The sequence below is a fragment of the Camelus ferus genome, chromosome X, assembly GCF_009834535.1.
Source record: "Camelus ferus isolate YT-003-E chromosome X, BCGSAC_Cfer_1.0, whole genome shotgun sequence".
In the NCBI taxonomy this organism is placed as follows: Eukaryota; Metazoa; Chordata; class Mammalia; order Artiodactyla; family Camelidae; genus Camelus; species Camelus ferus.
This window is the reverse complement of record NC_045732.1, coordinates 40,375,744-40,389,192: the sequence shown is the minus strand read 5'-3', so window position 1 is coordinate 40,389,192 and position 13,449 is coordinate 40,375,744. Positions and strand designations below refer to the sequence as shown.

The following is a 13,449-nucleotide window of genomic DNA, read 5'->3' as shown; positions in this document are numbered from 1 at the left end:
ATTTGAAACCTGTGTATAATCAATAACAGGAGATCAAAACCAAGAGAAATAAAAAAATGACATGATGTGGGTTTTTTAAAATAATAATAATAACAGTATTTTAAAAAGAAAAAATTTAAAAGGATTTAAACTGGGAGGATATATAATTGCTTAAAAAGTAAAATTTAAAAGGTAATAGAAAATAGAACAGGTAAAAAGAGATTTTAAAAAAAAGGGGGGTGTTCTCCTGGAGACTGTGTGCTCTTAATAAGTCTTTCTGTCTTCACCCTGTTTCCTGAACTCAGCTTGCTGTTTCCAGAGGCCCTTCATTGGTGCCCTCATCTGTGCTGCTCCCAGTGCCTGTCGGCAAGCAGATCGCGCCCCCCTCCCAACACTGGGTTAGGTCCAGCTCTCCTGCGCTATAGTTGGGCATGTCACTGACCCTTCTGATGCTGCAGTCAGATGTTGCAGACTGGCCACGTGTGCGGGCGGATCGCGCCATCTCCCAGCACCAGGTCAGGTGCATCATTCCTGCCGGAAATGCGGGGGGGGGGGGGGGGGGGAACGCACCTTCTCCAGGCGCCTGTCGCTCTGCAGCTCTGTGCTGCTGTACACTCCATGCCGCTGTGTGCTCTGCCTCAGGTATGCGCTCCATAGGCGGGCTCCAGGAAGATCACTGAACAGCCCTGCCCCTGCTCTGTGCCCAAACTCAGCTCGTTGTTTGTCTTGGCAGCATGAATTCTGTGACGTACTAGGGTGGAAGAATCCTATCTGCCTTGGACTGTAAACAAGTCACTGTCTGGCTTTTGAGGCTGCTGATCCCTTAGGTGTGGATTCAGGTTTTGCCCCCGCCCCAGCCTGGGTGTTAAGCCCCGAAGGATATAGCGGCTGTGCCTGAGCCCCTCCTTTCTTTGCCGAAAACCTTCGGTGGGTTTTCAGGGATGGGGGTATGCACCCTTCCCCCCAGGGCACATCAGCCATGTTGTTTTATGGAGGTCCCAGATTGTTCTGCCCTGTGCATCCACTCATCCACAGTGCGCAGCCCCCTGCAGTCCCCCAGGGCTGCCTCAGTGCAGCTGCCACCCTCCTCCGCCAGGCTCAGGCAGCCTGGCCTGGCCCCCAGCTGCCGGCTCGCAACTCAGGATGGGTGTGGCAGGGATCCTCTGTGCCTGTTTAACTTAGTTCTGTCCGTCAAGGTGTGCTCCATACAAATCCAAGCCTCAGAGGCTCCCCCTCTGTCTTGCTGGCCTCTCCGTTGGAGAGGGGGAGACCCAGCAAATGAGGGCTAGTCCTCCTTCGCCGCTCCCTCCCCTGTGGGACCGGTCCCACACTGTTTTGCCTTTTCTTCTTTTTTTTCCTTTTCTCCTACCAGATTTTTGGTGTCTTTGTCTTTTGAAGAGGATGATGTTCTGTCGGAGTTCCACAGGTGCTCTGGTTGGCTGAGTGGGTCCGTGGATGTGAGTCTTGGTGTATTTGTGGGAGAGGGTGAGCTACAAGAGTCCTACTACTCCGCCATCTTGGCCTCCTCCACACTTGGAACGTCTTAAGTGACATAAATAAAAAGACCAGAATGAGATTTGTTGTATCTCTTTTGTGGAAACATGCTCAAATATTTCTTTGGGTTAGTTTAGCCTTAGATGGTTGTTTCAAGTAAGGTAAACATTTGTTCCCATTTTCCTTGTGGCCCTGAGGTAATTATCAATAATGCCAATTTATACACTTAAAAGAATTCTAATTTACACAATTAATTATATGGTCTGACTAGTTTCAAGTTATCATCATATATTATATTAAAATACGAAGGAGAAATAGTAATGATTCTCAAAGTGGCAAAGGAGAAAGAGGAAGTAGAGGGAGAAGGAAAAAAGGACAGGAGAAAGAGGTGGAGGGAGGGACCTGGAAAAGCCAAATACAGATATATTATTTGTTTCTAAATATGTTTTTTACAATAAGTTTTTTTGAATAGTTCCAGCAAGTTTTAAAAAGTTATAATGTTATGATGTTTAAATCCAGTTGCTATTGTGGCATATTAAATAACTTATGTTCTCCTAGCATATCAAAATTTCATGCAAACTTTCAAAATATTTGTTTGGAGCTCAACAATGTATCCACCTTTAATTATATAACACATTCAATATCTGGTAATGTTTTGTCCATAGCTATTATTGTGTATACTCGAGCTTTGTCCATTTCTTTAAGGTTATGTAAACCAGTGAATGTTTTATTAAGAAATATTTTGAAAAGAACAATAACTTTTGTTTATTAGTTGAATTCTGTTTCTTTTTCTTAATGATTTGTACTTGTGTTTTTATTAAGTACTTCTTTCTTTTTCTTATTTTCTTATTTTTTATACTTGATGCTCCTATAATTTATTATATTTTTCTTTTTAATAATGTTTATTTAAGACTATGATCTCCCTATGACTATGTATTCAATATATTCCTGAAATAGTCTGAAAACTATCTTTTAATTAAAATATTCTAATGGAGTGGATCAAAAATTTAGAGTGAGTACATTTATAATACTCATGTGAGGTAATTTCTTCCCTAACCATCAAGTGTTTCCATAAAATTCAGCAGTAAATATAATTAACAGAGAATTGGAAAAAATATGTAAAACATACTGAATTTGATTATTCAGATTTTAATATGTCTGGTTTTAGCTCATTATTTTTATAAGAGCCAAATGGTTTTAGAATATAAGGGATTTGCCTCAATTCATGCAAATTATGTTAGAGCTGGTACTATAACCTACTTCAGTACCTCAACATATCTCATACAATGGATATCTGTCACAAATTTATTATATGTTTGTAAAAATATACCTTTATAAAAGTATCTACATTATATGCTGTTGTTTAAGGAATTTATACTAACAATTAAGAAAAAACTTCATATTTCATAATTCAATGTAGTTTTGACCCAATTTATTTCTTATCTCTGTAAGTCAGATTATGAGGGATTGAACTACCTTTCAAAGAATCTTTATGTATGCATTCTTATTGTAGAAGTAATGATACCTCTATAGTACAAAATATGTAAGATACTGATAATATGTTGGAAAACAGGAAGTCCACAATTTGCATTCTTAATGGATAATATACCTGCTTCTGGTACTTTAACAGATTCTAGACTTGATGGAATCTACTCCTTAACATCAGGACCATTTCCTTGCCTACTCTCAGTCTTTGGCTGAGCCAGTTCCTGGGGCTCAGGTTGCAGGACAGGTTCCTCAAAATAACAAGATTATCAATTTAAGCTGAATAGCTTAAAATATAAATGTCTTTTAAAATATGTGAAACAAGCTCAAATTGATCAACATTCTGTAAAACAACTGGTCCATTGTATTAAAAAAATACCAGTGCCATGAAAGACAAAGAAAGATTGAAGAACTAGTCTAAACTAATGGAAATTAAATAGGCATGACTACTACATGTGATGCATGATACTGGACTGGACTCAATTTTTTAAACAGACTTTATTCTTTTAGAGCAGTTTCACGTTCACAACAGAATTGAGCAGAAAATAGAATTTGCACATAGCCCTCCCCACCCACTCATATATACTCCCCTACTCTCAACATCCCTCCTCAGTGTGGCATATTTGGTACAATTGATGAACCAGCACGGGCACATTACTATCAACCAAAGTCCATAGTTTACATTAGGGTTCACTCTTGATGTTATACATTCTATGGGCTTTGACAAATTCGTAATGACATGTAGCCACTAAAGTATCATACAGAATAATTTCATTGCCCTAAAAATCCCTTGTTCTCCATCTATTCATTCCTTGCTCCCTCCCTCTCCTCAAACCCCTGGAAACCATGATCTTTTCTTTGTTTCTGTAGCTGTGCCTTGTCCAGAATGTCACTTGGTTGGAATCGTATAGTTTGTAGCCTTTTCAGACTGGCTTCTTTCATTTAGTGATATTTCTTTTAAGTTTCTTCTATGCCTTTCATGGCTTGTTAGATCATTTCTTTTTTACTGTATATATTTTTTAATTTACATATATGTGCTGTTCATTGTTTCTAAGAACATTTAGAGCTTTAGATTTTTAAACTTACATAGTTATCAAAGAAATAAAGCCAACCACAAAATAAAAATTAACTCAAAAAGATGCATACACCCTGCTATTAACAGCAACATTATTTACAATTGCCTAGATATGGAAGTATCCCAAGTACACATCAATAGTTGGATAATGGAGATGCAGCATTTATATATGTAAGGGAATACAACTCACTCATAAAAAAGAAGGATATTTTGCCATTTGTGACCCTTCATTCACTTTTCTTTTCACTTCAAAAACCAGAATGTTTTAACTGACAGGGATATTTCCATTACATCAAAAACAAAAAAATACCTAGAAATAAACTTAACCAAGGAGATTACCTATACTCTGAAAACTGAAATGACACAAAGAAATGGAAAGATTTCCTGTGCTCTTGGATTGGAAGAATCAACACTATCAAAATGGCCACACTACCTAAAGCAATCCCCAGATCCAATGCAACCTCCATCAAAATACTTGCAACATTCCTCACAGAACTAGAACAAATAATTCCCAAATTTATAAGTAACCACAAAAGACCCCGAACAGCCAAAGCAAACTTTTGTAGGTCAGCCTCTCTCTCTCTCTCTCTCTCTCTTTCTGTCTTTCTCCTTTTTGTTCTCTTTTCTTATTGTTTGATGACTAGAGGTCTTTTAACATTTGTTGTAAAGCTGGTTTGGTAGTGCTGACTTCTTTTAGCTTTCATTTATCTGTGAAGCTTTTGATTTCTCCATCAAGTTTAAACAAGAGCCTTGCTGGATAAATTATTCTTGGTTGTAAGCTTCCCCCTTGTGTCACTTTTAATATATCATGCCACTGGCTTCTGGCCAGTAGAGTTTCTGCTGAAAAATCAGCTTATAACCTTATGGGAGTTCCCTCGTATGTTATTCATTGCTTTTCTCTTGCTGATTTTAATATTCTCTCCTTATCCTTAATTGTTGTCAATTTGATAACTATGTGCCTTGGTGTGTTCTTCTTTGGTTGATTCTGTGTGGTACTCTCTGCACTTCCTGGACTTGGGTGACAGTTTCCTTTCCCAAGTTGGGGAATTTTTCAGTTATTATCTCTCCCAAAATTTTCTCAGGTCCTTTCTCTCTCTTTTCTCTTTCTGGGACCCCTGTAATGCGAATATTAGAGCACTTCAAGTTGTCCCAGAGTTCTCTTTAAACTATCCTCATTCCTTTTTATTCCTTTTTCTTTTTTTCTGTTCTGCAGTAATGATTTCCACTAATCTATCTTCTAGCTCACTGACCCATTATTCTGCCTCATTTATTCTATTCTTGGTTCCTTCTAGTGTATTGTTCATTTCAGTGATTTTATTCTTCAACTCTGTTTGGGTATTCTTTATTTTTTACAACTCTGCTAAAAACTTTACTCTGTGCATCTATACACCTCTTGAGTTCTCTGACATATTGGCCATCATTACTTTAAACCCTTTCTCAGATAAATTGCCTGTCTCCTCATCACTTATTTCTTCTTCTGGGATTTAACCTTGTGCCTTGTCCTGGGAGATATTCCTCTGCTGCCTCATGTTGTCTATCTTTCTATTTGTATTTTTAGGTAGGTTAGTTATATTTCTCGATGTTGGAGAGGTGGCCCTCTGTGGGAGATGTCCTATACATCCCAGCAGTACACTCCTCTCTTAGGACCCATGAGTCAGGGTCCAGGCGGTCCCAGTGTAGATTCTGTACTGTGTTTGTGGCATCCTTCCACAGGTTTTGGAGTTGTTGTTTTCTTATTTCTAATATCTGCCCCTGGTGGATGAGGCTGGACTAGAGGCTTATGCAGGTGTCCTGGCAGGAGGAGCCTGCCCACTGCTGGGTGAAGCTTGGTCCTGGACCTCTGGTGGGTAGGGCCCTGTAGAGGCCTTTGTGGCATAGGAAGTCTGATGATGGGTGGGGCTGTGTTCCCACCCTGTATGTTGTTTGGCCTGAGGCTTCCCTACAGGCTGTTGGGTGGGGCTAGGTCTTGGTGCTAATGATCCAATCAAGATGTCAGCCTCCAGGAAAGCTCATGTAGATGAACACTCCCAGAATATCTGCCACCAGCATTTATGTCCCCTGGGTAAGCTGTAGCCATCTCTTATGTCCCCAGGAGACCCTCCAAAACCATCAGGCAGGCCTGGCCCAGGTTCCTATGAAATCACTGCCTCTGCCTTTGGTCCTGGCACATGTGAGACTGTGTGTTCACTTCCCAAGAGAGTGAAGTCACTGTTTCCCCCAGTTCCATGGGGCTTCTTGCGCTAAGCCCCATTGGCCTTCAAAACCAGATGTCCTGGGGTCTCCTACTCCCAGTGCCAGAACCCTGGGCTGTAGAGCCTGACATGGGGCTTAGAACTCTCACTCCTGTGGGAGGGCCTCTACAACTTAATTATTCTTCAGCTTGTGGGCTGCCAAGCTGGGGGATATGGAGCCCAATTATATCAAGAGCACTCCCCTCTTACTGTCCTGCTGTGGTTCTCTTTATGTTTCCAGTTGAAGGCGATCTTTGCTAGGTTCCAGGCTTTTTTTCTTTTTTTCAATCGTTGTCTATCAATCAGTTGTGGTTTCATTGTAGTCATGGGGAGAGCCGAGCACGTGGTCCTACCACTCCACCATCTTGACTGGAACTCCTCTGGACTGGACTCTAGATCAGAAAAAACTATATAAAGGAAATCATTGGTACAACTGGAAAAATATGAATATAGACTATATATTAAATTTCACTTTTCAGTGTTAAACTACCTGAATAAAATGTGTAATAGTTATCCAAGAGGATGTATTTTTCTTTGTTTTTAGGATACATAGTGAAGTACTTAAGGTAAGTGGTATCTGAAACTTAATCTAAACAATTCAGTGTTGGTAATAAACATAATATTGATAAGTGTGTATACACACACACACGTACCTTGAATCAAAGCTGCTCCTTCATCTTCTTTCTCTTGACAGGGTATCATATCCTGACTTTCAGTTGGTGGTTCCTCTTGTTGAGGTTGTTTATCACTGGGCTGCTGGGTCTAGGTGGGTGGATGTCTCTGTGCAAATAAAATTATTGGTGTTAAGACATGACAATAACATACATATACAAAATATACATATGCATCTAATAGTAAATATGTCTAAAGACATTTTTTCAATACAATTCTATATACTTATTAAAGTTACTCCAAGAAAAGAGTTACCCTAAAAAACTTGGAAAACTATTTTAATCTACACTGGAATAGATGTATGCAATCTGTTGTTAATAAGCATGAGAAAGAAGACATATGGCATATTTCTGGGGAACATAACAACATACCTATGCAGGTAACACCAGAATGTAATTCTCCAGATCAATTGTTCCTTCATAAGAATCAATTATTTCCATTTATAAGCATGGAACATCTTTATTAATATATCAATACTAGTTCAACAGCATTTTCTCAAAAATTAATTCCTGCTGATAGAATATATCAATCAAATGTTAAATTCATTACAACCACAGGTCCAACCAGATGCAAAGAACCTTGATAATTTTTCCCCCTAGATTTGGATCTTGATCTTACTTTTCCATTCATATTTCACAATGAAATTAGAAAACTGTGACTAGGAAAATGCACTTAAGAGTGCATCATTTGACAACTTCTATGGTCAAATTACATGACATTAAATATTTTTAAACTTTGAAAATATCTTCAAAATAAGTCCCAAGGCAATCATGAGTTTTTATGCTTTCCATTCACACCAAATATTGCTGCTTATAAGACCACTTATGTCATGGCCAAGCTAACAAAGCCAACAAGGCACAAAGTTGAAGACTCAGGACTTTTCTGATGAGATTTGGTTTCACAACTGGATTCCCCTTCATGATAACATTTAGGAAAACACCATTAGAAAATTAAAACCCAAGTGACTACTTCTTCTGGAACAGTCTCATTTACCAGACCCTTTGGCTTTGTAATAAAAAATTTTGCCCAAAAACATAGACAGGCTCAACCCTTTACATATTGCCTATGGCTGTTTTTGCACTACAATGGCAGAGGTGACTAGCTGTGATACAGTCAACTTTACTGTGAGTTATGGGCCCAATTCTCCCTTGGCACTCTGCTCAGTGCACTACAAATCTTGGGAAACAGTTAAAATCCCAGTTTTCTCTGTTTCTAGGCCCTTTTTTGACCACCCAACCCATCCCCTGCCCAGGACCCCACTGTGGATGGACAATTCTGTGCTCTGTCGGCAGTTCCAATAGTCTCTAAGACTCAAAGCCCTCAAACAATGCCCCCCAAACTCACCCCATCTTCACCTGATTCTCTGCCCTTTGCTGCCCACAGTCCTCCCTTTCCCACCACCACATGGAAGCCAAGGTGGCCAAGACACCTGTGAGAAGGATGACAACCTCGAGGACCATCTTCATTGGAGGCCACAGATCTCATCTCCTGACCCGCTGGCTCCCCCTCACACACAGAGACACACTTAAACACCTGAGAGGAATGATATGTGGATATACTAGTTACTAGTTCAGTCTCAGCCAGTCAGAAAGAATGAAGACTGCAGGAAGATCTCCCTCTACACAGTTTTGCACACAGAACACTGACAGTAAGACACACGTGCAGCAACAGAGGTGCAGAGCAATAGGAATGTGCAGAGTTGGGCGTGTGCAGCATAGGCTGTTTTTCCTGCCTCAGTAGAGAGGGTAACCACAGGTGCTCTTGGCAGTCTTAATTTTCCTTCCTAAACTCTCTGGCATCTTAGCTCAGAATTATTTATATTTGAGGTAAAATTACATCCTGCATGCAATGCAACTCTCACACATCTCATAAAATAAGAGCAGAGTAGGGAGATAACTATAGCAGAACAATTTATAACATGGGTTACAGTCCAGCTCTAGCACAGCTCTCCATAGGATGCCAAGAAAACAAGAGGCCACATATGTCTGCTAACCTGTTTTCCTAAGAGTTCCAGTCTGTATTAATTAACTTTTGATTGTACAAACATAGTTATCTGAATTTTAATGAGAAGATTTGAAGATGAAACTTACATTCCATCATATAGTTTTATAGCAACATGTATTAATAATTGTGAATTTTTTGAGGGTATTTTGTATCCCAGACTATGTTGATTTGAAATAGATTGCCAGATATTTCCCCACCAAAGATGGGTTTATTTGGGATCAGCAGAGAATTGTAATTCAGGGTCTATAACCATGGTGAGCCACATGCAAGCCTCTGCATGGCAGCGGAAGGAGAATACTTTTATAGAGAGGAAAAGAAGTGGGAGGGCTATAGTAAAGAAAAAGTCCATGGCTTTTCATTGGCTGAGTCCTTGTCGGGAAAGAAGGGCACTCTTTCTTCTTCCTATGGACCTTGTTATTTTCACAGAGCATTAGAGCACCCCCTCTGGTTTCCTAACTCTATTTAATTGAGGTTACTCTTTATTAACTTTACATTTCCCACTTTGGATCAAGATCTTTCTCCAAAAGCATCATTGGTCAAGAGTCAAGTTTCCTAGTTTCAACAGCTTTATTTTTTATCCCTTAATGTCAGGAAAGACCTTTCCTGGGTACAGTGTCTCATGTCAGAGGGAATGTGCACAGATTGGAGATCTATAAGGTTATATTAGAGTAACAAGGAGAGGTAGGAGGGAAAACTCTCAGGCACATATTTTTTTAACTAAAGTGAATATGTTATCAATAACATAGACATTGGCCATCATCTGAAACATTATGCTATCATCAAAGGCTTAGCAACAAACTTCCAACAGGCCTGGCCTGGATACCATGGAAAAGCTGTCCTATCACATGTAATCTGCTTCAATTCCAGGAAATCTTTACTTTGCCTAGATTGTGTTCAGGTCCAGTCACAATTTGGTAATTTCTTAAGATTTCTACATGAATCAAGGACTCTATTCCTTGGAATTTGACATCACAAAGGTAGTTAACAGTAACTCATAGAAGCCTTTCCAGTAAGGTTGAAGAGAGTTCTTCTGGAAGAGTCTTTTCCAATAGACAAAATCTCCAGGTTGCAAGGTATGATGTTGAAGGTCTTCATCTCCTGAGAGCACATTGTGAAAAGATTGTGCTACAAAAGCATGATTATTTTTAATACAAGCAACTAGGCCTTTACAATATTGGAGCATCTCTCTTTTCATCAGTTGTGGATCAAAAGAAGTAGAAGTCAAGTGTATTGGGTATCCTGTGACTGTCTCAAAAGGTGACAGTTTATGAGTTCCAAAAAGGGTGTGGATCTGAGATTTAGAAGGACCAACAGCAATGCTTTTGGCCAAGGTATTTGGAGAGCCTGTACAAATTTTGCTAATCAGGTTCTTAATAATTTCTTTAGTGTGGTCAGCTAAACCAGAGAATTGATGGTGGTAAGGATACCAAGTCTAAACACATTCTGCTTGCCACACAACAGGCCAATGAATCAGAAGATGAGGTGTTGGGGCAAGAAATAATAACTTTATTCTGAAAGCCAGCAGACTGAGAAGATGGCAGACTAATGTCCTGGAGAACCATCTTCCCCAAGTCATAATTCAAGCTTCTTTTATACTAAGAAGTGGAGGGGTTATGGTTGATTGTTGCAAACTTCTTGGTGTAGAAATCCTTTGTCCTTGCAGCTGTCCACATGGGTCAGGTCATGGTGTCTCTGTAAATCTCCAACAAAACAAATGTTATTTTCTCTTCTGTAGTTTTTTATCTTTATATGAATGGAAAAGTGCTAATACCCTTAAAGGTCAGAGCCTTGAGAATAGGCTATCCTGTATATTTCAGGCTCCAGACAACATTCCTTTACAAAAGGTATAGAACCAGCCCAGGAAATAGAGCATAGGGTTAAAGCCAAAGGAACAGATCTAATATGGAGTCAGATTTGTTCTTTTCTATTACAATTTCACACTGTTAATGTCCATTCCACAATCATATGGGAAAAGGGGCAACAACTGTACTGGCTACTTCCTGCTGAACAAGGAAAATGAGGAGGTGATCATGGAATGGAATTGATCAGCCTTGGACGGGGAACATTCCTTAAATCTTTAGTCAGTCGTACAATCCTCTTTTCTTCTTTATCTACAACTACATGAACCTGATGAAACCTCTTAGTACTTTGTTGAACTTGGGATTTTGGGTTCCTTTTCCCAATACATGTCAATTGATTTTATTTTTGAGACTGTATCATAATTACACTAGATTCCCTGTGTTCTTTACTTGGACAAGATTAAACAAATAAGTTGACCTTTACCAGCTACAATTAAATTATAATCTCAATACTTACCTTTTTTTTAAAAGAGTAACCTTAAGTCTTCTAAGGGTTCACAAACCCATCACTCCCCAGGCCTCTCAGGAGTTGAGTCATTTTCTGATGATGGTGGTGCTGCTTTAATCCACCTGTGATGAATACATGGCTTTACCCCCAGCTAACTTGACAGACAAGTGCCCTGTAAATAATACCACATATGGTCCTGTCCACCTTGCAGTCAACTGATATGCAGGAACTTGTTTACTCCAGGTTTTAAGCAGGACTTGGTCTCCAGGTTGGAAAAGATGTAAGACTAATTCAATTGGATAGGCAAACATGTTGTAAGCAAACTCATGAACAGAGTTTAGCACAGTGCCCCAATTTTTAACATAATAGGAAACTGCTAGGTATTTTAGAACATTTATAGATTCTCCAGCTTGGGGAGACACCTGTAATGGCCTACCACACAATATTACACAGGGGCTTAATTTAGGCCTGCTTCTGGGAACCACGCTTATACATAGCAGGGCAGCTGGCAAGGCCTTATCCCAAGTTAAATTAGTCTCTTGATAGATTTTAGCAATATTCCTTTTTAATGTATTTTCTCAGTTTTTCCTATGGATTGTGGTCTCCAGGATGAATGTAGTTTCCAGGCAATTTGCAAAATTTTACATACTTGTTGGGTTATGCTAGAGACTAAAGCAGCCCATTATCACTTTGAAGAGTATTAGGCAGTCCAAATAAGTGGATAATTTCTTTAAAGAGAGCTTTAACCACTTCGGAGGCTTTTTCTATCTGTGTGGGATATGCCTCCACCCATCCTGAAAAAGTATCCACAAACACTAGCAGATATCTGAAATGTCCTGTGGCTCAAGGCATTTTAGTAAAGTCTATTTACAAGAAACTGATATAAACATATGCAAAGATAATTAAAATAGTTAATTAATTAATATAGTTAAAAAGGCAGCTAGATATGAGCAGAGAAAGAGGGGCACAGGCCAAATATTAGGAAATCACACATCTTGTGAACAACAGGAGACTTGAGCAGACAGACGAAAGCAGGAAACTCCAGACTGATAAGAAAAACACATTTTGAGGTGACAAGTTTCCTGGAGACAGACAATGATAGGTGGGAAAAGGCAGTAATCTCTGGCATCTGAATGTAACATTTTGCTCATTATGCTCTCATTACAAAACAATTAGCCTTGCATATGCAAATCAATAAATATGATATACCACATCAATAAGAGAATGGACAGAATCACATGATATTTCAATAGATGCAGAAAAAGCATTTAACAAAATTCAACACCCACTTATGATAAAAATCGTAACCAAAGTGTGTATAGAGGAAACATATCTCAACATAATAAAAGCTATTTATGACAAACCTACAGCCAGCATAATACTCAATGGTGAAATGCTGAAAGACTTCCCACTAAAATCCAGAACAAGGCAAGGATGTCAACTCTAACCACTTCTATTCAATATATTATTGGAAGTCTTAAGCATAGCAATGAAACAAGAAAAAGAAAAGAGATCTAAATTGGAAGAGAAGAGGTAAAATTGTTACTATATGTGGATAACATGACACTATATATAGAAAAACCTAAAGGCTCCACACAAAAACTACTAGAGCTAATAAAAGAACTGGGCAAGGTACCAGGATACAAGACTAACAAGAGAATAGCTGCAATTCTTTACACTAAAAATGAAATATCAGAAATGGAAAATAAAGAAACAAACACTTTTACAATTGCAACCAAAAAAATAAATAAAATACAATAATATGAGCAAAGAAGTGATTTATATGTGGAGAAGAACAAAACATTGACTAAGGAAATACAGACATGACATAAAGAAATGGAAAATGAGGGTCAGAGAGATGGTTTTCCTTAAGGTACCATAGCCATATAGGGAATAGGACAAATGGGCACCATGTGCCACCAGACTGGCATTTTACTGTCGTTGGATTTCCCCCTGGCTTTAGGAAAAGCATAGAGAGAGGAGTAGGTGAAAGCAAGACCCAGGGAGTCTAGGAAACAAATCTATGGTTGAATGAAAGAGGTGGAGGCTAAGACAGAGGAGAGAAAGGGGGCAGAGAGAAAATCAGAATAAAATAATCAAATACACATAGAGGCATTCAATAAATATTTGTTGAATTTGGGAGTAAATTAATGAATCAATAAGGACCCAAATGGAGGAAAGAGAAGGAGAGTAGGGGAAGAG

The 13,449-nt window shown here is 39.0% G+C and overlaps 1 long non-coding RNA gene across 1 annotated transcript; it reads right to left on the bottom strand.

Moving 5' to 3' along the window:
• Positions 1-4,367: 4,367 nt before the first annotated feature.
• On the bottom strand, positions 4,368-9,341 carry LOC116662016. Its single transcript, XR_004317990.1, has 3 exons — positions 9,331-9,341; positions 5,499-5,504; positions 4,368-4,609 (listed from the first exon to the last, which is right to left on the bottom strand). It is a non-coding gene; the product is annotated as an uncharacterized LOC116662016 (long non-coding RNA).
• Positions 9,342-13,449: the final 4,108 nt, after the last annotated feature.